Here is a 24,710-nt window from a genome sequence, read left to right as displayed (position 1 = left end):
CAGTTCTCAGAGCCAGGCCAAACGAGTAATTATAGCTTCCCTCTGTGGTGTACGGGGCAGGAGGCTGATTTAATAAAGGAAGCCTGCTGTCTGTCTCCAGCCTGGCTCTGACTCATGGGACCAGGGAGTCCCAAACTCGCTACCCACAGAGGGCGGCGAGCAGCTGCGGGGGTTGGTAGGTGCGGGTGGCCGCCTAGCAAAGCCGAAAGCCCAGAGAATGAGGAAACTCCCTGCTTGGCCCTGACGAACCTGCAGCTGGAGCCAGAGGAAGTGAGGCTCAGACAGCGCAGCTGCTGTTCCAGCAACTGCAGCCCCTGCCACACCCTTGAAAGGAGGCCCCCGCCGCATGGAGATGTAAAATAAAATGGGTTAGTAATTTTCACATTCGGGATTAATTGGGGGAGAAACCAAGTCGCCTCTATGAGGGACGGCCGCCTTTGCATGCTAGGCCGGTGGCTTGGGTTTCTTGTGGGGGCCTTGGGTGGATGGAGTCTGGAGGGATGAGCTTCTGTCCTTTTGATTTCCCACTTGGGCAGGGGAGGCGGCTAATTAGGTCTTTACAGCCACAGTGGCAGTTTGACCTGGGAGTGGCTTCAGCTCCATGAGGGCGACTGCCTGCTCTGGGGAGGATTTGGACTCCACCCTAGTCGGGTCACCGGCGGTCATTTTATCCTTCCTTCTGTCTCCTTCTTCCTCCTCCCCTGGGAGGCAGCCAGATGGAGACAACTTGCCCTCCTCCTCCAGGCCCTGTGGGCCAGCAGATTCCAGCCCACACCCCTTCCCTTCCCGCTGAGTCACCCACCTCCCGGTCAGGTGATCCTCCCCTGGGCCCTGCCGAGAGCACCTTGACCCATATTCTGAACTCTCCATTGCAGCAGGTTTGAACCGTCCTGAGAGAGGGCCCGCCAGGCCAGCGGGCAGGGGGCCCAGGTGCCGCTGCTGGCAGCCCCAGGCTGCAGACCAGGCGCCCCGGGCAGTAGGAGGGGGGTGCTCCCCCCTGAGAACCACCAGACAAGCCTGAAAACTGGAGAGTTAGGAGGCTGTGTGCCCGGCGGAGGGGAGGGAGGTGTCGAGTTGAGTCAGCTGGGAAAGCTGACAGCCACTGGGAGACACACGCTTCCTCCCCTCCTGCTCCGGGCTGGTGGCTCCGTGCCAGGCCCCGACTGAGCAGGCTGCCGGGGACAAGCAGGGCAGTGAAGGGCACATGTGATCCCGGCTCCAGGGTTGGGTGATACTGCTGTCCAGGGGAGGGGAAAGGTGAGGAACTATGCAAATCATGGGATCAACCTAGATGACTCATCGGGATAATCCCAGCCGAGAAAATAGCTCCACCCCACCCCTACCCACCAGGAACAAGTTCCCGTCCCCAAATCACCCACAAAACAGCCTCGACTTACTTTGTCTATGGGTTCTTTGTGCAGTTGCGGCCTGTGCACTCTTTGTGTCCCCTGGATGTGAGGATAACGGGGGCGGTGCTGTGGGAAAGGAAATTAGCAGGGAAGGGTTCAGAATCAAACTTCAGTCACTGTAGGCCTCAGTCTCCAATCTGTCACCGGGCGCAGGGGTTTAATAAAACCACACTACATACATCAAATGGTGTGAGCGTTAGGTCAGATGACATGTGTAAAAATATTCTATTAATCATGCATAATTATGTGTAACTATACGATGTTCTCTTCTCTAGATTGGTATATCATTCCCTCCTTCTTCTTTTTGTTTTTTTTTTTAAATTTTTTGGCTGCGCCCTGCCGCACGCAGGATCTCCCCCCACCAGGGATCAAACCCGCACCCCCTGTAGTGAAAGGGCAGAGCCTTAACCACTGGACCGCCAGGGACCCCCAACCCCAGCCCCAGCCCCTTCTGAGAGGATCATTTTATTTGCTGAATGTCCCAGACATAGAAGAGCCTGGCCCTGGGTGTGTTCACAAATGCAAACAGAAAACAGTAGCTTCTGGATACATTGTGGTCTATCAAGTCTAATGCACAGCCCCACGTAGCATGATTACACACCACCCACAGGTTAGCTGTACATCATTTTATTCTTTCATATCAAGAAAAGCTGTGCCTGTATCATAATTTGGATAATAATCTGCAGACTGGAGCAAAGTCCATTTTTTTAATCAGAATGTAAACTTAGGAAGAAGTTACTGCCTGGGGCACAGTGGGTGCTAGATGGCAGGGCAGGTGCAAGTGACACGGGTGGAAGCAAAGACGAAGGGAAGAGGGAAAGAAGGGAATTAGTAACTGTAGGAGCAGAGCTGGATTTACCAGGAAGCTAATAATGCTTAAATTTCAGGGCCCTTCATTTGCATGCATTCCAAGGCCTGGTACCTAATTTTTAATTATGTATTCCTTTCCTAAAAGCGAGCCCGCAGTATTGTATACACTTCAGGCCCCACCACACCTGGATCTGCCCCTTTCCAGAAGGTCTCTGAGAGACTCAACCTTTGTTCTTGTATAAGATTCACAAGCACAAAAGAAATGCAAGTGGTATGGGGGATGTGGCGTTTCCACGTTGTCTCCACCGTGAACTCCAAATCTGAAATTTGCAGGAAGATCCACATGTAAGCCAGGCAAGGACAACACCCTAAGGAATGGGATGTGGAAAGAGGGTGGAGGTCAGGAATGCACAGAATTATTGGGCCAATTCCAACTGACTTCCGGAATCCACTGTGGTAGTTCCAGGACTCTGCAGTGTCCAGGTTTGAATCTGGTTGCACAGCATGGGGCAGTGGAAAGACAGTGGCTTGCAATCTGGACGTCTCTAACTAGTGCTGGCTGGTCTTCTCTAGTCCTCTCTCATTAACTAACTATGTGGCCCTGGTGGAGTAACTTAACCTCTTTGGGTCTACATTTAAGATAACGGTGGGTGCTTTCAGAGTGCTTTGCTTAAATTGCCTTGTTCATCACTGTATTCCCATTGTTGAGTGCAATGTAATAATAATAAAAGTAATAATTAGTATTATTTTATATTAATAGCAAAAATTTACGTAGTGCTTATAGATGTGGAAACTGAAGTACAAAGCTGTTACTAAATTTCCCCAGGTCATCCACCTAGTACACAGCAAAGCTGTGATTCAAACTCAAGCAGTCTGGCTCCAGAGTCCCCCTTTTCAATCACTTTACATTTTAAATAAATATTTTTTTTAACTAATAGATTTTATTTTCTAGAACACTTATAGATTTACAGAAAAATTGAGAGACAGTACAGAGAGTTGGAGGAATGAAGCAAATCAGCAAATGAAGTATCCTTTGATTGAGACCATGATTCATTATCCAAGGTACATGGGAAAGGAACTGGTGAGCTCTCCATTTTGTATAGGTTACTCCACCTAATTCTCATAGCTAACTGCTTTGTTAAGTAGGTAGCATTAACAGCATTTTTCAGTGAGGAAACTAAGGCTCAGAGAGGCTAGGGGACTTGTCCCAGGTAACGCAGCAGATGGAGTTTTAAGACTAGAAAGTTATGATGTATCGGATCCTAAAGATACGTTTGCCTCTCTGAAAACTTCATAATTATCACCAAAAGGTATTTTGTCTTATGTTTATTTCCCTAACGTTCACCTCTAGTGCCACAGAGTTTTAAAAATGCTTTGTAACCTTTTATATCTTTTGGTCCAGGAAAGTGGGTGAGGCAGTGATTATGATTCCATTTTATAGAGGAGGCTACTCAGGCTGTAAAAATTAAGATCCTGTGATGAGTGCTGAGGTAGAGTCAGGATTGAAACACGATTTGTTGACTCTCCTCCCTTTTCATTCAAGCATCCCTCCATCATAAACTACATCATTGCACGTTTACTCTTGCTAAGCCCACCCAGAGGAAATAACCTTGTTTGCTATGAGTCCCCAAGGGGCTGCCTCTCTTCCCAGAGGTCGGCCAAGAAAATTTTTCCAAAACCGAAGCTTTGACTTCGTTTAAGTCCTTTACTACATGTTTGGCATTTTATCTGCTCGGTTGCCAAAGCATGGAGAGAAATGGTTAACTGTGACATTTTCTTTTCCCCCCTGTACTTAACCAACCCAAGGGGGAGTTGGCCATTTTCAGTTAAAGAAGGTTGTGCCTGATTCTGATGGCACAGTCAGAAACTGCATTGCCAGTGTTGGAAACCCATTTCATGATGGCAGCAAAGAAAGGGTTTCCACTCTGCCCTCAGCTCTCCGGCCAATATAAGTATACTTCTAAAGCAAGCAAATTATCTTTGGCACTTCCCCTTCCTTGACAGCCTCTAGCTGGAGGCACCCAGCTTATTACCCCAGAGCAGAGCATATTCTTTTTTGTCTGTCTGTTTGTTTTTACTTGATCTACTCATTTTGAAAAAATTTCAAACCTATGGAAATGGTGCAAGAATGAGGTGTCACAGATTAAGTAGGGCTTACTTAACTTTTTTATTTTAATTTTTTATACAATTTTTAAAGATTACACTCCATTTACATTTGTTACAAAATGTTGGCTATATTCCCCATATTGTACAATACTTCCTTGTAGCCTGTCTTACACCCAATAGTTTGTACCTCCCACTCCCCAACTCCTGTACTGCCTCTCCCCCCCAAGAGGGTTAATTAACTTTAAATATCTTATTTAATGTAATTTTATTTTACTTTAAAATATTAATTTTATTTATTTTGACTAGGAGTTACATGTGTCTGGTTCAAAATTCAAGAGGATATACAGTGAGAAGTCTCTCCCAAACCTCGTCCCCCATTATCCAGTGTCCTTTTCTAGAAGAAACCAATGATTCGGTTTATTATGTACCCTTCCAGAGATATTTCATATGTATACAAGAAAATATAATTGTATGCATGTATTCTTGTTTTGCCTTTTTTTCCCCATGATAGCATACTCTATTATCCCACATCTTGGTTTTGTATTTGAAATCATTCTAATTCCATTCATAAAGAGTACTCTCAATTTTTAAAAAATGATTTTATTGTATTCCATTGTATGGGTATTCCATAATTTGGTTAACCAGGTCCCCAAGGTGATCACTTAAGTTGTTTCTAAACTTTTGCCTTTACTGACAGTACTGTAATGAATAACCCTGTACATGTGTTTTTCCTTAGGATAGATTGTAATAGAGACCAGAATTGAGGTTCTACTATGAGATTATGTCCGGGAGGTTTCATAAGTTCAGGTACTTAGAAGTCAGGTCATTCCTTGCCTCTGTTCTATACTCCTTTGATCTGTGATTGGTAACCTAATCTTACGTGCTCTAGGTCTTTAAATTTTCACTGGTGCTATCTCCAGTCACAACAGTGATAAAAGAAATTTTCAGCATTTTCTCGTGCTGAGATGGTCTGTTTCTCACTGGTCTCTGGTGCCGACCTCTGCTCAGAACATTGGCCAGTTAGTTCTGGCCAATGTACCAGTTAGTTCTGGCCAATGTACCTGGGTTGCTACCATGAATCTAAACTTGTCTGGGACCCATCAGTCAATTTGTGTTCTGACCTTGGTGCCAGGTTAGAACACTTGAACCAGAAGTTCAGGCTTCATGTTGTTTGTATTTGAGAAATAAATCAAAGTTTCCCAAGTGTGCTGTTAGAAGAATTCAAAGAAGCATAGTAAAAAGGTATAAATACCAACAACAACAAAAAAAATGATAAACAGTTATTTCCCAAAGGATAGCTGGAAGGCAGTGCTGCAAAGTTAAGTAGCCAGGAACATCCTCTGCTGCTTTTTCAAATTAGGTCTTATTACATATATTTACTAGGACACATTTCAGATAAAGAACTAAACTCCATCATTGTTAGCTCAGAGGAAAAGAAGAAAGGTTCATAATCTAGTTAAAGATGCAACTGCCACAATAAACACACACACACACACCACACCACCACCATCACCATACCCCACACCGCACACCTTACATATGGTGTGGTTACACTGTAGCATTTTGAAAAAAAAAAAAAAAGCAATCTCATTTAGCATCCTGCTTCCCAGATGGGCTACCCTACATCTATTCTAAATATTTTTTAAAAAAAGACTGTATTTCGTCCTTGAAAATATTTAAGAAAGGAAATACGTACGTTCGTTCCACAAAATACATATGTATATAAAGGAAAGATTACATCAAAACTTCTGAGCACCCTTCCAGCTTTAAAATATGTAGTCATTCTCATCATCAAGAAGTTCTTCTTGGACTTTCCTGGTGGCACAGTGGTAAAGAATCTGCCTGCCAATGCAGGGAACACGGGTTCGAGCCCTGGTCCGGGAAGATCCCACACGCTGCAGATCAACTAAGCCGGTGCGTCACAACTACTGAGCCTGCGCTCTAGAGCCCGCGAGCCACAACTACTGAAGCCCACGCACCTAGAGCCCGTGCTCCGCAACAAAAGAAGCCACCACAATGAGAAGCCCGCGCGCCACAATGAAGAGTAGCCCCCGCTCGCCGCAACTATAGAAAGCCCGCGCACTGCAAAACACCCAATGCAGCCAAAAATAAACTTATATTAAAAAAAAAATAGGGCTTCCCTGGTGGTGCAGTGGTTGAGAATCTGCCTGCCGATGCAGGGGACACGGGTTCGAGCCCTGGTCTGGGAAGATCCCACATGCCGCGGAGCAGCTGGGCCCGTGAGCCACAACTACTGAGCCTGCGCGTCTGGAGCCTGTGCTCCGCAACAAGAGAGGCCACGATAGTGAGAGGCCCGCGCATCGCGATGAAGAGTGGCCCCCGCTTGCCGCAATTAGAGAAAGCCCTCGCACAGAAACGAAGACCCAACACAGCCATAAATAAATAAATAAAAATTTAAAAAAACAAAAAAACAAAAAAACTTGAATTTAAAAAAAAAAAATAGAGTTCTGCTTTCCATCTGTTAACTATTTTTTAAAAAAATATTTATTTATTTATTTGGTTGCCCCAGGTCTTAGTTGCAGAAGGCGGGCTCCTCAGTTGCGGCACGTGGACTCCTTAGTTGTGGCATGCGAACTCTTGGTTGTGGCATGCATGTGAGATCTAGTTCCCTGACCAGGGATCGAACCTGGCCCCCTGCATTGGGAGTGCAGAGTCTTAACCACTGCGCCACCTGGGAAGTCCCCTGTTAACTATTGAAATAATTGTCACCCGAGGCTTGAGCATGATACGTGACAAGTTCATTTATTTCATAAACCTTTATTGAGTGTCTCCTGTGGACCAGGCACTGCCACAGCACTGAGGATGTGGTCGACAGACAGAGATCTTTATCCCATGGGGCTTATGTTCTAGTGGAAGGAGGCAGAGAGACAGTAAACAACAACAACAACAAAAGATACAGTATATCATATGGTGCTAAGTGATATGGGGACAAATAAAGCAGGGGACGCAGTAGGGAGTGTGGGGACGAGGGGGAGGATCACATTTTTTAAAAAATTAATTAATTATTTTATTTTGGGCTGCGTTGTGTCTTCGTTGCTGCGTGTGGGCGTTCTCTAGTTGCGGTGAGCGGGGGCTGCTCTTAACTTGCGGTGCGTGGGCTTCTCATTGCGGTGGCTTCTCTTGTTCCAGAGCACGGGCTCTACGCACGTGGGCTTCAGTAGTTGTGGCACGCAGGCTCAGTAGTTGTGGCTCACGGGCTCTAGAGCGCAGGCTCAGTAGTTGCAGTGCATGGGCTTGGTTGCTCTGCAGCATGTGGGATCTTCCCTGACCAGGGCTCGAACCCGTGTCCCCTGCATTGGCGGGCGGATTCTTAACCACTGCGCCACCAGGGAAGTCCGAGGGTCACAATTTTAATTTGTGAGGTTAAGGAAGGCCTCACTGAGAAAGTAGCATTTGAACAAAGTCCTGGAGGAGGGGAGGTGATATAATGGTGGCCCTTCAGGTACAAGGTAAATAAACCTCCTTTGTGGTATAATTTGAGGGTAAGCCCTTTTTATCTCCAAATATTCTTTTCACCAACTAATCATGATCCCTAAAATTCTATTATTAGTGATACACACTTAGGTTAAGATGCTAAAATAAAAAATATACAGTTCTGAACTATTAAAACCTTTGGGTGAATTTGTTTATCTGATACTTTTTGTAAGTTTCAGCGATAGAGGAGAGTAAGGTGATCGAACAGGGGGAGGTATGTGCAGTGATAACAGATTTGAGGACGTGCAAGGAGCAAGAATGTGACACGAGGGCCTGGGTTGCCGCCGCTGGGAGCAGGACTGAATCCTCAAGAATTGCTCTCATTTTGCCTGCTGTGTCCACGCCCATGTTGCCCAGTCCTGGGGCTGATCCTGGGGCTCTCAGCCAGTTCCTCCTGACCATAGTGCTAAGGGAGGTGCTCTGGGATGCAGGGAACAGGCTGATGGGTGGTTTAGTAACATCTCCCGAGGGGCTCAGCAAAGTGTTTGGAGTTGTGCTGCAGACAGTCGTGTAAAAGGGGACACACAGGAAAGCAAGTCTGAGACTTGTAGCTCTATTAGTCTATGGTTAATTTAACAGCTCTCAGAAAAATAAACGAGTCAGGAGACTCTGAAAGTTTCCTCCTTAATCAATGCAGGAAAGCAGCATTATGTATGATGACATTCACCTCATCTTTTGAAATGAGATTATCCCCTATGTCTGTATCTTAGGTTTACCTTTGTTCCTATAAGTCCCATTCTCAAAAAATCCTTCTATAGGCAAAAGCTTTAGACCATGGGTCGCAAACTCAAATGCCTACAGGGACCAGGGAATAATGGACACAAGCAGGTAGGGGTTGGTGGGGACCGAGACACAGTGGAGAGTGCTTGCCTCTTCTCAGCTCCTGGGAGTGTTATCAACTGGGAATGAGAGTTCAGTATTGCTAGAATTTTTCATTTTTCAACAGAAGGTGGAAATCCAAATTTTTAGGCAAAATCTTCTGATTTTTAAATGTTGGCAACCAGTCCAAGATAGCTGGATACACTGGATAGGCCATTTATGATGTCTGATATAAACAGAATTTTGGTACATTATGGAGCACGATAGCAAAGGTAGGCAGAGGAGGGACATCTGATCAACCTGCAAGTTTGAGAAGGTAAATTTTTTAGGGAGTTGACTGCTTTGCCAAGGTTCTGCCTCATCTCTTTAACCAGTTATCTTGGGAAATAAATCAAAATTTCCCAAGTGTGCTATTTGAAGAATTCAAAGCTAGGAACCTTGGAGTCGTCCTGGTGGCATGGGAGAAAATGCTGAACAGAGAATTCAGAGGCCTGGGTCCTAGTGTTGGTTCTTTCACAAACTCACGGTGCTACCTTGGGTGGATCTCTCAGTCCCTTGGGGTTTAATTCCCTTATCTGAAGAATGAGGGGCTGGACTTAACAGATTTTTAGAATGTCCCCCTCCAAGCCCAGGAAGTCTTCAGACATGCATTTGAGGGGTGGAGAAGGGCAGGGCATCCCAAAGCTCACAGAAAGGCTGCTCAGCTTTTGTTCTGTTTTTTCATTCGGGACTTCTGCTTTTCTGTGTTTTAGATCTTGAGCTTCTGAAAAAAAAAATCTTTTTAAAGAAAGAGTTTCCTCATTTTCAGAACAGTTTCAAAATCATTGAATTAGTTTATCAGTATCAGTAATATGTTTATTAGTTGAGGTTTGCAAACTCTATGAGGTGTGCAGCTAATCAAAATGATAGGTCTTTTCTCCATTTGTCTACCACTGCTTGTCTGGTTACAACTGCTGCCAGCTCCCACCTCAGGCATAAATCAAATCAACAAGTAGCCAACAAATAGTTTGGGAAGATCTGACACATGACCCAGTTCAATAGATTGTTTGGGGGGATTTAAGAAAATCTTTCTTTTGGTGATCAGATGTGTTCTTTTTGTGGTACTGTATATACCTATAAAATAGAGTCATATTTGCTGCTAAATAAGCTTTTCCTGGTTCACATGATTTGGTAAATTATATCAACATTTCACAGTGATCTGCAGCGTCCAGGGGCTCTGACACTGGGAGAAATCTGAAAATCACTCGACTGACTTTTAAAAATTAGCTATAATTTATTGATAATCTAATATGTGCTGGTTTTAGGTATATCATCTCTAAGCTTCAGATTATTTGCACTGCAAAAGAGATATTTTTAATCTCTATTTTACTAATAAATAAAGAAACTAAGGCTAGGTGAGGTTAAACACTTACTTGGACCACATAGGATTCTAACCCATACCTGTCCCAGCATATTCTCAGCCAGACAACCTCAAAGGTCGCTTCTAACCTTGAGAAATTAAGAGGCAGGAGTTCTTCTGTTTTAAGCTGTCCTAGGATCAACTGCAAAACTGCTGTCAACTTGCAACTTTCCAGATCCTCTTACCTACTGAAACCCTTGAATTAAGTTTTGTTAACTCATAGTTATTCAAGTTTAGGGCCTTGATCTTGACTAAAAAGAGGGTCTCTGAGTTTAAATAGTGCCTTGCATAGCCAGGACATCTTCTGTAGGAGATGAAAGAACTTTAGATCAGACTTTTGGGGATGAATAAGTGGATTTATTGTGTTCTGTCTGTACTTGGCTAAGCTGAGTTTCTCCTGTTGCAAAAGAAATGGCTTTCCCTGTTGGGTGATCTATCTACTGTTCTGGTCTAATGGATTCAGTTTCCCTAGTGGACAACTTTTTTGTTCAGTACTTTGCTGGGCACGTAGTATAACCTAGTATTTCTAATGACTGTAACCACTGGATTTATTTACTTATTTATTTATTTGCTTAAAAGTTCACCTACATGGGCTTCCGTGGTGGCGTAGTGGTTAAGAATCTGCCTGCCAATGCAAGGGACGTGGGTTTGAGCCCTGGTCCGGGAAGATTCCACATGCCATGGGGCAGCTGAGCCCATGCGCCACAACTACTGAGCCTGCGCTCTAGAGCCCGCGAGCCACAACTACTGGAGCCCGCACACCTAGAGCCCGTGCTCTGCAACAAGAGAAGCCACCTCAATGAAAAGCCCGTGCACCGCAACGAAGAGTAGCCCCCTCTCGCCGCAACTAGAGAAAGTCCGCGTGCGGCAACAAAGACCCAGTGCAGCCAAAAATAAATAAATTTTTTTAAAAAGAGCTTATAAATAAAAGAAGTTCACCTACAAGACAGTAGACCAGTAATTTTCATTTACACACCGCAACATTTTCAGAGAATAATGTTTGTGAACATTATTAGTAAGAAACAGAAATGTGAGGCAGAGAGCATAGGTGTTCTGATTCTCATTTAACAGGCAAGAAAAATTGCTTATAATTCATTCAGTTGGCAAGTGGTAGGGCCTGAATTTCTACCTGTAATCCTGTGTGTGCTCCATTTTACTATAGTCATTTGGTTTTTCTAACTGGAGGGGAAACCAATTGACTTTCAGCATGAATCTAGGTTTTGTTAACAGTTCTGATGGTGATTTTGAAAAACAAAGAAAAAATAGTTGATTAATTGCACAGCTTGAGAAAAATATCAATAACCATTGCTTTTCCTTAAAAAAAAAAAAAAAAAGTAGAGGTCCCAATTATTCGTAAGGTCTTCAAGTTTAGAGTTTGCCGTAACAAAAAATATGGACAAGTGTTTCTGAGCCCACCACTACTTGGTCTCTGTTTCCTGCAAGAAAGAGGATGGAATTTGGACACATCCCTCTGGGAGCATTGTTTTTTATTCGCTTTGCACTTGAGTGATTGGTTGATTGCCTCTGACTTCTACAGCTAAATGAAGAGGTTTGTTGATGACTTTCTTCTATGAAGGAAGAGAGAAATGTGCTGGAACTTTCCCCTTTGAGTTTGAGGTTTTCAGAGCAGGTCCTAACAGATGAACCTCAGTTACTTGGGTGCCTTTTCTCTTTCTTTCCTGGGAGGTTAATTTTTCATTTGGTTTGTGCCTAATTCTGCCCCTTTGCGATAGCGAGGCAGGTATTCAGAAGCCACAAGCGTAGTCTGAAGAACACTTTAGGTTGCCCTAGACAGAGGTGACACAGAAACGACTCACCTAGAGGACAAGAACACAGTAGTTGGGTAATTATTCAGTTTCGTGTCACTTAGAGCAGTACTTTCTACCTTGGCTGCACAAGCAATGACACAAAGAAGTTTTAAAACATATTGGTGCCTGAGACCCATCGCCCCTAGGTCGGGGCAGGGTCTAAGCAAAGGTAACTTTAAGGTTTCCCAGGTGATTCTAGTCTGCAGTTAGTTTTGAGAATCTCTCATTGAGGCTTCCAATATCTTATTCAAAACCAGGTGAGATAACCCCAAATGACAGTTGTTCTTTCTCCCAGGACATTACAGGTATTTTGGGTGAACATTTCATTCAGTGGAAAATACACATTTCTTTTTTTTTCTTTCTTTCTTTTTTTTTTTAAGTGAGAATTTAAAAAAATTTTTTATTTTATATTGGAGCACAGTTGATTAACAATGTTGTGTTAGTTTCAGGTGTACAGTAAAGTGATTCAGTTATACATATACATGTATCTATTCTTTTTTGAATTCTTTTCCCATTCAGGTCATTACGAAATATTGAGCAGAGTTCCCTGTGCTATACAGTAGGTCCTAGTTGGTTATCTGTTACAAATATAGTGGTGAAAATACACATTTCTTGAGCACCTGTGTTCTAGGTGCTGGGAATACTTCCAGGAACAAGACTGAGCCTGCCTTGGCCTCGAGATGCTTGGTTTCTAGTGGGCGGAGACAAACACACACACAGGACTGTGGTGTTTAGAGGGAAACCACCTGAGTAATTAGGGGTCAATGAAGGCCTCTGTGAGGAGCAGCCATACCTAGAGCCTATGGAAAGGCAGAGGGAATAGAGGATGAAAAGTTCCCGAGACAAGGAGGAGTGATGTGTTTGAGGAACAGAAAAGACTGCAGTCACTTTTGTTTATCTAGAAACAGGAGTGCCAGAGAATGAGCAAGCTCCAGCCTGACATTTCTTACAGTTTCCACAAATCACTCAGTATATTCTTGCCAAATAGTACACACTCTGCAAAGGGAACACAAGGAGAAGTGTCTTCTAGGAGCCAGGGTACTGTGTGCTGGACAAAGAGGGCTCCACGGGATTAGCCAAAAATTGCTGACTATGAGAAAAAGTTAGGCAGTCCTCCATGACACTGAGATAAACTGTGAAAAAAGGGACAATTCAATTATGTATTTGATATCCAGAGGATTTGGCCTAATTCTTTGGTCTTTTATCTTGTTGCTAACCATCACTCAAATACAGCCAATCAGCGAGGCAGAACTGGCCCCATTTTGGAAGAAATTCAGTTCTCTGACATACTAGTTTTGAAGTCTCTACCCAACCAAACTTTCTGGAAGGTGAAATGTTTGTCAAATATTTGTAATGTTGGAGAAATCAAATATGTGCCTGTAGGAGACAATTTCTATGAATTTCTTGTTTTAAGAAACATTGACTCAGCTCCTTTCCTGGTCTCCACACAAGACTTCTACTTAAACTGCTCAGGGTCTGGGAATTCCCTGGCAGTCCAGTGGTTAGCACTCCGCGCTTTCACTGCCAGGGGCCCAGGTTCAGTCTCTGGTTGGGCAACTAAAATCCCCCAAGCCATATGGCGCGGCCAAAAAGAAAAAAAAAGAAATTGTGCAGGGTCACTAACTGCTTACCATCTAATGGTAACCAGAAAGCTACACTGACTTACTTTTAACAAAATTTTCTAAGGCCTCTCTGCTCTTGAATTTAAAAAAATTTTTTTCAGTCATATAACCTGGAATTAATTTTCCTGGTTGGCATGTTGTTACTCTTCCTCTATAAAACAAACCATGGGGTTCAGTGCAGAGAAAACAACTATAATGAATATGCATCCTCAATCAGAATGTCCAGGAATTCCAATAATCTCCACATGCTTTTACGTAAGAGACCACATGCTGCCCTGATAAAAAAAGAGTGCTTTAAAAGGTGATCTTAATAAGAAAGATAGCCCTTCTTAAGAAATCCATATGAGGTAAGAAAAAACTCACGCAGTTATTTAAAAAAAATGCAAGACCATGTAATGGTTAAAGGATTTATTTTATTCCTAACAATAATATACGAGTTTTATAAGCTCTTTCCAAGACAGAATAAGGAGTGTGAAACCTGGCCGATGGGATTATGGAAAGATGGTGACCAAATCATAGTCATGGCTATAACTAACGAGGAAAAACAAGTCAAGAAATATTCAGAGGAAACCTGGTGCAATTTTCTCTTTTTTGAAGCTTAAACAAGACAAGATGGGTTTAAATTGCACCAGGATGGATTTCTCCTTGAAATAAGATGCCCATAATGCCTATAAAACAAACCAGTTGATTAGAAAAATACATGTCTACAGTTTCCATTAGTCCTTAGGCTCTGTGGTATAGAGCATACATGGTTTTTTTAGTATACCAATTACAGTACCTGTAAATGAAAGTTAAGTATAATAAATTAATAAAAATAATTAATTAGTGGGTATTATTTACTTGACAAAACTTGCCATGAGGTGAAAGGACCATGCCTATCTTTTTCATTGTTGTATTCCCAGCACCTAGCACTGTACCTGACACTTCACGGATATTCTTTTTTTTTCTTTTTTTCTTTTTTGGCCACGCACACCGTTTGCGGGACTTAGTTCCCTGACCAGGCATTGAACCCAGACCCCGGCAGTGAAAGCGCTGAGTCCTAACCACTGGACCACCAGGGAATTCCTTTTCAGAGATATTCTTTAAATATTTGTTGAATGAATTAATTTCTTAAATTGCAGCTGCACATCATGCATTTCATTTCCCCAAACTTGATTTGGATATAACTTCTCCAGGAATGCTTATATTACCCAAAGAGAAGCAGATGAACAAAGAGAAGGAATAAGGTGCTCAGGGATGTCTTATCAAGGAAAACAGCAAAACCTCTTTTTTTTTCCTGAAGACCTTTTAAGATTAGGACAAGCAACTTTTGTTTGTTTGTCTGTTTTGTTTTTGGCCGTGCCATGCAGCATGTGGTATCTTGGTTCCCTCACTGGGGATCGAACCCGGGCCCTTGGCAGTGAGAAGTCGGAGTCCTAACCACTGGACCGCCAGGGAATTCCCAGGACAAGCAACTGTTTATAAAAGCAAAACAGTGGAAGATTTGAACTGTCAAGTAGGATCATGCTTTGAAGTATATTTCTAGCTAAAAGCAGGGGATAAAATAGATACAATTTAGAGACTCTAAGATCTGTCCCTGATTAAGTAGGCCTAAGATAAGCGTCTGAAGAATGGCTGCCTGGCTGAACACATCCTTTGGATGTTGTTATCAGCAGCCACTAGATTTGAAAACAGTGCTGAACATGCTTTTAATTGATCTTTGAGGTGCTCTAAGCTACAACTGAAAGCCTGCCCTTTTTTCTATTTGCTTGAACAAGAGTCTGAAAAGGGAGGCTAAAGAGCTTTCTAATGATATCCTTTACCCTTTCTTCTAAAAAGAACCTGTGTTTTCCACTGAGTTAAGGAAATTTCACAACACCCAGGGGCTAAAGTGAAGTTAGTTTTTACTCACTACTGAACCAACTTTCAGATTCTTTTCCTAGAGTGGAAAAGTATCTAAGCTCTTCAAGCTACTATTCATTATTGCAGAAAGATGGAAATCATGTTATATTCCATAATATAATGGGGCATAAAACATTTAAGTTATGAATGTACATAAAATGTGTAAGAGATTAAAAAAGCATTCCTAAAGTTTATAAGTACTTATCGGTCTGTGAAACAACATTTTCTTTAGTGCCTCAACCTGTGAATGAATGTCAATAAAGATGAATGAGAAGATATTTTGTCCACACACATTTGTTCAGTATTTATTATTATTATTATTTTAATATATTTATTTATATTTGGCTGGGTTGGGTCTTCGTTGCTGCGCGCAGGCTTTCTCTAGTTGCGGCGAGCGGGGGCTACTCTTCATTGTGGTGCACAGGCTTCTCATTGTGATGGCTTCTCTTTGTTGGGGAGCACGGGCTCTAGGCACGCGGGCTCAGTAGTTGTGGCTCTCGGGCTCTAGAGTGCAGGCTCAGTAGTTGTGGCACACGGGCTTAGTTGCTCCGCGGCATGTAGGATCTTCCCAGACCAGGGATTGAACCCGTGTCCCCTGCATTGGCAGGCAGATTCTTAACTGTGCCACCAGGGAAGTCCCCAGTATTTATTATTAATAATTTAATATTATTTATATGAAAATAATAATCCCTTCTTCTGTAGCCAACACAGCTCCCAGTCTGGCACACATACGTGGTGAGGGTAAGGTAAATTATACCAAAGTCACAGAACTGGTGAGCCCAATATGAGAAATAACAGTGCCACTCCAACAGTCTTCAGATTAAAAAAATTAATTTGCTGCTTAATTAATAAGATAAATATAATTAAAATATATCTGTTCCTTTTGTCTCAACATGTGTTCCTACGTGTGTGTGTGTGTATATATACACATATATACATAATATATGGATTTAATGAATGTAATACTATAAAAAGAAGTTGCTGGCTAGGCATTACTTTTTAAAAAACAGCTTTATTGAAATAGTATTTACTTACCATAAAATTCACACTTCAGTGGTATTTAGTATATCCACAGAGTTGTACAAACATCACCACAATCTAATTTTAGAACATTTTCATTACCCCCCCATAAGTACCTATTATCAATCACTCTCCATTTTTCGTCCCCTTCCCTCCAACCCAGTCCTAGGCAACCACTAATCCACTTTCTGTCTCTCTAGATTTGCTTATTCTGGACATTTCATATAAATGGAATCATATATGTGGCCTTTTGTATCTGGCTTTTATCATTCTACGTAATGTTTTCAAGGTTATTCCATGTTGTAGCATGTAGCAGTACTCAATCCTTTTTTTTAAAATATTTATTTATTTATTTAGGCTGTGCCAGGTCTTAGTTGCGGCACGTGGGATCTTCGTTGTAGCATGCAGGATCTTTAGTTGTGGCATGCGGACTCTTAAGTTGCAGCATGCATGCAGGATCTAGTTCCCCCACCAAGGATCGAACCCAGGCCTCCTGCATTGGTAGCACGGAGTCTTACCCACTGGACCATCAGGGAAGTCTCCTCAAACCTTTTTATGGCTGAATAATTGTCCTTTCTATGGATATAACACTTTTGTTCATCCATTCGTCAGTTGATGGATATTTGGGTTGTTTCCACTTTGGGGCTATTATGAATAATGGTGCTATGAACATTTATGTGTAAGTTATTGTGTGGACATATGTTTTCATTTCTTTGGGGTTTCTGGGTCATGTAATAACTATGTTTAACTTTTTGAAGAACTGTTTACCAAAGTGGCTGCACCATTTTACATTCCCACCAGCAATGTATGAGGGTTCTAACTTCTCCATCAACACTTGTTATTGACTGTCTTTTTTATTATAGCTGTCCTAATGGATGTGAAGTGGTATTTCATTGTGGTTTTGATTTGCATTTCTTTAATTAATGATTATTAGAGTGCATTTTATTGTGTGCATATTGACCATTGTATATCTTCATCGGAGAAATGTCTATTCAAAAATACTTTGCCCATTTTAAAATTGGATTTTTAAAAAATTGTTGAGTTGTAAGAGCTCTTTATACATCTGGATACTATACCCTTATCAGATGTATGATTTGCAAATATTTTCTGTCATTCTGTAGGTGTTTTTCTTTGCACTTCCTTAATGGTGTTCTTTGAAGCACAAAGGTTTTCTATTTTGATATTCAATTTATTTTTTTCTTTAGTTGCTTGTGCAAAAGTTTTTAATTTTAATGAAGTCCAATTTATATTTTCTTTTGTTGCTTATGCTTTTGGTATCATATATAAGAAACCATTGCCTAACCCAAGTTCCTGAAGATTTACTCCTTTGTTTTCTTCTTAGAGTTTTAGAGTTTTACCTCTTACATTTCGCTCTATCATCCCTTTTCATTTATTTTTTTATTTTATTTTTTTTAAATTAATTATTTATTTATTTATTTTTGGCTGTGTTGGGTCTTCGTTTCTGTGCGAGGTCTTTCTCTAGTTGTGGCAAGCGGGGGCCACTCTTCATCGCGGTGCGTGGGCCTCTCACTATCACGGCCTCTCTTGTTGCGGAGCATAGGCTCCAGATGCGCAGGCTCAGTAGTTGTGGCTCACGGGCCCAGTTGCTCCGCGGCATGTGGGATCTTCCCAGACCAGGGCTCGAACCTGTGTCCCCTGCATTAGCAGGCAGATTCTCAACCACTGCGCCACCAGGGAAGCCCTTCATTTATTTTCTGTATTTGGTGTGAGGTAGGGATCCAACTTCATTCTCTAGCCTTTGAATATACAGTTTTCTTTCTCAGTTTAAATGTCTTGGCACCCTTGTTGAAAATCAATTGACTATAAATGTAAAGGTTTATTTCTGGACTCTCAGTTCTATTCCATTGATCTATATGTCTATCCTTGTGCTAGTACCACACTGTCCAATTACTGTAGTGTTGTAGTAAGTCTTGAAATCAGGAAGTGTAAGTCTTCCAACTTTCTTCTTTTTCAAGGTTGTTTTGACTATTCTGTGTGCATCACTTCTGTAGGTCTCACTGAAGTAGGGTCTAATCCTAGTTTTGCAGTTTTAGGATCTTGATTGTATCAGTTTTTCCCCAAAGTGAACAGTACCAGAGCATTGGTTCATACCCCTCAAACTTGCAAGAAAATGCCAAGTTTGATATACCATATACATTTTGAGATATTCCTTTTTTGGTAACCTCAACCAAAATGCCTATACAGGGAACTCCCCCTTACAAGGTGCCAAATTAGTTGATAAAAGTTTGCTTGATAAACATGGAATTGGAAACTGAGGCTGAGGGAGGGATATAGTATAATGGTTAAGAGTTACAGGCTTTAGGGCCAATCAGTTCTAAGTTTGAATCCTATCTCTGCCACTCAATGATTATGTAACCAGGGCAAGATTTTGAACCCTCTCCATCTGTAAAATGGGGGAAATAATCCCTTTCTCATAGAGTCGCTGTGAAGGTAAAATAAAATAACAAATATGCAATACTATAACAAAGTTGGAAGTTGCTGGCTTCCTTGGCTAAACCCTTATAAACCCTTACACAGTACTTGGGACTAGTTAGATTTCAGTAAATGTACCTATTGGAGACACTTGTAGAATGCTTCATTCGGGTTGTGAAGAAAGGCTCTCTGACATAGCACAGGCTTCCTAGTGACCTGAAACATTGTGTCTACAGATATGGGGGTCTTTTTGGTTTGAAAGACTTTGGGTAGGAATGGACCCAATTTTACTCTAGAGTGGGATAGAGGATCCTGGAGAGAGCATTGCTACCACCTGGTTCTGGACATTCCATTGCCTGATGGAACTAGTAGGCCAGTGTTGCTAGATTTTGATGTTGATGATATTGATTCTTATTAATTTAAATTGCAAAGAGTAGTGTTTACTGATGTAGCCTCTAAATTCTGGGAGTTAGAGCCATCCTTTGCAATGGTTTTTCCAGAGTGCACATATCCAGAAACCTCAGTTACCAAGAATACTACTAAGATTTCAGAAGTAAGCAAAAACTCATCATTGAGCAAAAGAGATGTCAAAAAATCTATTTTGTCCCCATGTGCTTGGGGACTTCCCTGGTAGTCCAGTGGTTAATACTCTGCGCTCCCAACACAGGGGGCCCAGGTTTGATCCCTGGTCAGGGAACTATATCCCGCATGCCGCAACTAAAGATCCCACATGTTGCAACGAAGATCCTTAATGTGGTAAAGAAGATCCCGCATGGCGCAACTAAGACTGGTACAGACAAATAAGTAAATAAATAAATATTTTAAAAAACCAAAAAAACGGGCTTCCCTGGTGGTGCAGTGGTTAAGAATCCGCCTGCCAATTCAGGGGACACGGGTTCGAGCCCTGGTCTGGGAAGATCCCACATGCTGCGGAGCAACTAAGCCCGTGCGCCACAACTACTGAGCCTGCGCTCTAGAGCCCATGAGCCACAACTACTGAGCCTGTGTGCCACAACTACTGAGCCCACGTGCCTAGAGCCCGTGCTCTGCGACAAGAGAAGCCACTGCAATGAGAAGCCCACACACCACAACAAAGAGTAGCCCCTGCTCGCCGCAACTAGAGAAAGCCCGTGTGCAGCAACAAAGACCCAACGCAGCCAAAATTAATTAATTAATTAAAAACAAAAAACCAAAAAACCTCATGTGCTTAACTCACAGGAGAACCCCACAGAAAATCTTCACTCAAATCTTGAAAGTCTAAACCAATAGAAGTTTATCTGTGTCTAGGTTCATAGTACAATAGAAGCATTAAAAACAAAAAACAAAAAAACGGAAAGAAGGTTGTTAGGTAGGACAATGGAGAAGTGTCAGCCCAGTAGTGATAAAGGAGACAAAACAAACAAACATGTAAATTTAATCATAAAAACAGCATTCTAGAGGTCATTATTATAGGGACAAATCCACATAATTTTGAGGGCATTCATTGGTCATAATAAACTGCAATAGTGTTGATAATGATAATGATGCTCCTTAATCACCAAACTTTATTTTTTCAAAGGGCTGTATTCAAGAAAACATGAGTTTTCTTGGGGAGAAAAGTTCTGTCAAGTAGGTAAAGTTGATAAATGAGATGTTACTGGCCTTAGATTTGACTCAACAGGTTGGATTTGCAAACTAAAGTAGTATTCAAATAAGTAGTATAGCGAGCTCAGAGATGAACTGTTTCCGTGCATTGTTATCCTCGTGTGTAGTTGTTATTAAGTATCCTTGAGGGGAATCGAAACTGTAATTGTAACTTCTCTCTCAGCAGGGTTTTCTCCCAACCCTTTCAGTATCTCAGCTAAATAGAGTTGTGTTGCTCTACTCTGGAGAGCCTTCGTGGGGAATATAAAGAATGAAATGACTTGGCAACTAGCACTCTGTATACCGCGGCCATTCCATTCTCGTCAGGCATAAACAAGCACAGTGACATTGCTCTATGCTTCTTTGTGAAGACAGAAAGTCAAGAGATTTCTGTCAACTGTAAAGTGAATGTTAGATCTCACCCTCCTAGGATTTGAAACGGTAAACAGTTTCGAACAAACATAAGGTAGGCTGGCTGAAGTTCTAACGTTCCATTATTTTGTCTTCTCTCATTCTAATATGGATGCTGAAGTTTTAGTCAGGTATTAAAGCCAGCTCAGGGCCTGAAAGAGAGAGCGGTAGAATTTTAGAATCGGAAGGCTTTTAGAAAAATGTGTCCAGCCTCTTCATTTCACAGAAGGGAAAACCGAGGCCTTGGGACACGTTATGATTTAATGTAGGTCACTCAGTTAATTAGCGACAGTGCGAGAGGGAACCCAGGTGTCCCCACGCCTTCTTAGGCCGTGGTTTTCTATACGGCCCCTACTCCTGCACCAGCGTCACCTTCTCCCCCGCCCTTCTTTTTTGGCGGGGGCGGGGGCGGGGGCGGGGGCGGGGGCGGGGGGGGGTCTTTCTTTCCCTTCATAGCTGTGCAATTTAGAACGTGGGCCTGACCATGGAGATGACTACGTGTGTCAGCCCCAGCTCTCCACCACTCGAGGTGCGTACTCTCTCTAGATTAGGACTTGGGGCTGGATCTCTCCTCAGCCTGGTGCCTTTTCCGCGGCAGGTGCTTAGCACCTGGACTGAATCGCTGCATCATCGCGGCGACACTCTCCTTGCTCCCGATTTTACAGCACAGGCGTGTGCCACCGCAGTCTCAGAGCGAAGTGAGAACGAGGGTCCAAGACTACGGCCGTGTCAAGAGGGAGGCTCTAGAAACTCTCGCGGTTCCTCGGCGGTCCCGGGCTGGCGGGGAGATGCCCAGCGTGTGAGTGACCTCGGCGCCGACCCCGCCACCGGTCAGCTCGCGGCTAGGGCGTGCCTGCCGGGCCTGACGTGGCGGCCGGGCAGCGGGGAGGGGAGAGGCCGCCGCGAGGGCGCGGCCTGACGTGGCGGCCGCGGCGGGGCGGCGACGGGAGCCCGGGCCACTGCACTGCCCCGCGCTCCGGCCAGAGGGCGCCCGGCCCCAACACTTCCCCGCCCCGAGGCCGCCCAGGGCTCTCGGAGTAACCGCACCGGCGATTGGGTCGGCGGCGCGGCGGGGCCATGTTGGAGCCGGGCGGCGACCCCGCCTCCCGCCGCCCTCCGCCCCAGGTCAGGCTGGGCCGTGAAGGAAGCAGAGCGGCAGAAGGGATCCTCCCTCCTCGGTCGCCCGACGCGGCGGGAGCCGCGGCGGGAGCTGCCGCCGTCTCCACCGCCCCTCCGAGCCCGGGCCAATCAGCGGCGCGGGCACAAGTATGCAAATGACGCGCCGGTGCTGCCGGAGTGCCGCTCGCAGGGGCTGGTGGGGTCGCGCTGGGGGAGTGAACTGGGCCAATCAGGCGGGTGCGTGGCGGCGCGGGGGAGGCGGTGCCCCTTCACTCCTCCCTCCTCTCCCTCCCGGCCCCGCGCTGACAGGGGGGCCTGGCCGCGCCGCTGGTAAGTGCCGCCGCCGCCCGTCGCTGCCACCCGCCGCCCCAGTCGTGGGGAGGAAGCCTGGGGGCGCCGCTGGGCAGTGGCCGCTGCTCAACTGGTGGGGAGAGGCGGGGGCGGGTTGTGTCAGCCGGGTGGTCGCCTGAGGCCGCCCCCGCCCGGCCAGCCGCGCGTGTCAGTCTCGGTCGAAGCGGGGGGCGACGGGGGCGCCTCAGTCATGGCGAAGCGCGAGAACCCGTGAGCGGCGGTGAGTACGTGCCGCCGCCGCTCCGCCGAGGTGGGGGGGTCGGGGCAGGCCGGGCCGCGTCGCCGCCGCCGAGGTGAGGGGCCGGCCCCCGGGGGCGGGCGGGCGAGAGCGCGGGGAGGCCGGGGAGGGGCCGCTGCCCGCACGTGCGGCCCAGCCCGCCCGCGGCCAGCCCCGCTCCTGTCATGGCTGCGGGCTGCTGCCCCCGCCTCCCAGCACGCAGACCCCGGGGTCCGGACCCGGCCGCAGCGCCTGTTGCGTCGGATGGAGGTGAGGGCAGGGCGGGCAGGGCGTGGGTAGGCAGGGCCCCCCTTCCCTGCCCCGTGTGAGGTCGGGGCCTCCCCGTCCGCTCGGTTCCCTCCCGAGGGTCGGGCTTCCCTCCATCCTGCAGCCTCTTCCCCCGCCCGCCTGATTTCTCGCCTCCGTGACTCATGACAAGGCGTCCCGCGCGAGTGCTGGGTGCCCTCGAGCCCTGGACGCCCTCGGCGCTTTTCCAGGCCTAGGCGTCCGGGTTACGACCGCGCTGCCTCTCTGTGATCCTCCGTACCGAGGGCCTCTCCACGTCTGCAGCAGGGCCCGGACCCCGGACCCCGGACCCCACCAGCCCCTGTGTGTGTCGGGCCTCCGCCGTGACTGCTGCTTTCTTGGGATCTGGGTGTGGGACGTGATGGGTGGTTCCAGGGCTCTCTTCGCGGACATCCATCCCAAAGCCAAGCACGACCCAGAAAGCCTGGGTGTCTGACTGGCCTGTCGCAGTCGCCAGCTCAGAGTGGTTTCTGTTTGTTCCTTTTTTGGTTTTGTTTTGCCTTTGTGGTTTTTTTTTTTTTGTTTTATTTTGTTTTGTTTTTAAGGAAAATAAAACTTTTCAGAACAAAGTGACAAGAATTTGTTTAATTGTGATATTTACAGTGTTGCTTTCTTGAAAGACTGGGATTTGACGCTTTTGTGACTTTTATCCGTTTATGTGAAATACTCATAAGTACCTCAGAGTCCCCGCCCCACGTTAAATAAAGTTTATTTTCCTTAATGCAGTCATTATCGTAGTTTAATTTCTCAGTTTTGCATTCCACTTTTCAGCTTTTCCTTTTCTCTGATTTCAGTCTCACCACTTTTACTTAAGTAGCTATGATCTTGAAAAGGAAAGAGGGCTTGTTTTGTAATGTTACTCTACCTAAACTCTGTATAATTGTACAGGTACTTAGAACCATTAGGTCTACAAACACTTGAATATACAGAAGGTGAACTTAAGGGGGGGTTCCACTTTACAGAGGGAGGGTTGTGCTGTGTTTGTTTTTGGTGTTTTTGTTTTTGCAATGCAAAAGGATGAACATAGTGTTTCTTTTCTGTTTGATTTACAGTACTTGAATTTAAATGTGACTTTTTGCTAATAGGTAGCACAGAGCCTTCCATATGATTGATATTTGATAAATATTTACTAAATGAAAAATATCTATTGCTCCAAGCAAGTAAAACCATGTATCTTCCAAGACTTTTCTGTTTATGCTTCCATTGCCTTAGCACTTCACATTAAATCGTTATAGTGTACTACAAAGTATTGGCAGGTCTCACTCCTTGGGGAGTTTCCTATAAATGCAGATCATATAATATAGACATAAAATGATCTGAGAAAAAGCAAAGTAGTTGCCTCCCAGTTTTGCTTCTGGTATCTCTGTCATCCTTGAACAGTTTTAGGAGAGTGGGTAATTGAGAGTTAAAAAACAAAAACGTTGTGATTGATTAACTAGGAGAAGATGATGTCCTAAGGACATAGGAAATAGCATTAGGAAGAAAACATTGTGCTGGAGTAACCAGTAAAGCCTTCTTGACTTGGAAGGAGTGCTGATTGGAGAGAATCAGGACTTTGTCACTTTACTAGCTATATCGATGTAGTCAAGTTTCTTAAATTCTGTGAACCTTAGTTTTCTCCAGTTTGACAATTCTGTGGTTCTAAGTATCCTGAGATCCTCCTCTGAAATGAAGAAATTATACTTGGATTTAAGTGTTAGAAAAAGCAGAGGTTTTGAAAGAAATAGTGGTATATTGGTATTTCAGGTAAGTTGGCCTTAACTGGAAAACATTTTTAGAATAACCTCAAGTAGGCAAGCATGAATAAAGGTAAGCAGTGTTGTCAATGGAAAAAGCCCATGACAAGATAAGATTAATGAAATCATAGCATTTTCAATTTGG

The 24,710-nt window shown here is 44.3% G+C and overlaps 1 protein-coding gene across 10 annotated transcripts in view; it reads left to right on the top strand.

The window, feature by feature from the left end:
- Nucleotides 1-24,710, top strand: part of CHD9 (chromodomain helicase DNA binding protein 9) — a 244,191-nt gene that overhangs the window by 29,170 nt on the left and 190,311 nt on the right. For 7 of the 10 annotated variants that reach the window (XR_009697877.1, XM_061173550.1, XM_061173548.1 and 4 more), the window contains exon 1: nucleotides 22,209-22,285. The exons of 1 other annotated variant lie outside the window; for it this stretch is intronic. The gene's annotated coding sequence lies outside the window, so the exon portion shown is untranslated. Of the gene's footprint in view, nucleotides 1-22,208; nucleotides 22,286-22,633; nucleotides 22,794-24,710 lie in introns of those variants that run through there. 2 more of the 10 variants (XM_061173543.1, XM_061173545.1) reach the window with 2 other exon arrangements.

This window comes from Eubalaena glacialis, chromosome 18, assembly GCF_028564815.1.
Source record: "Eubalaena glacialis isolate mEubGla1 chromosome 18, mEubGla1.1.hap2.+ XY, whole genome shotgun sequence".
In the NCBI taxonomy this organism is placed as follows: Eukaryota; Metazoa; Chordata; class Mammalia; order Artiodactyla; family Balaenidae; genus Eubalaena; species Eubalaena glacialis.
This window is presented reverse-complemented; position numbering and strand designations above follow the sequence as displayed.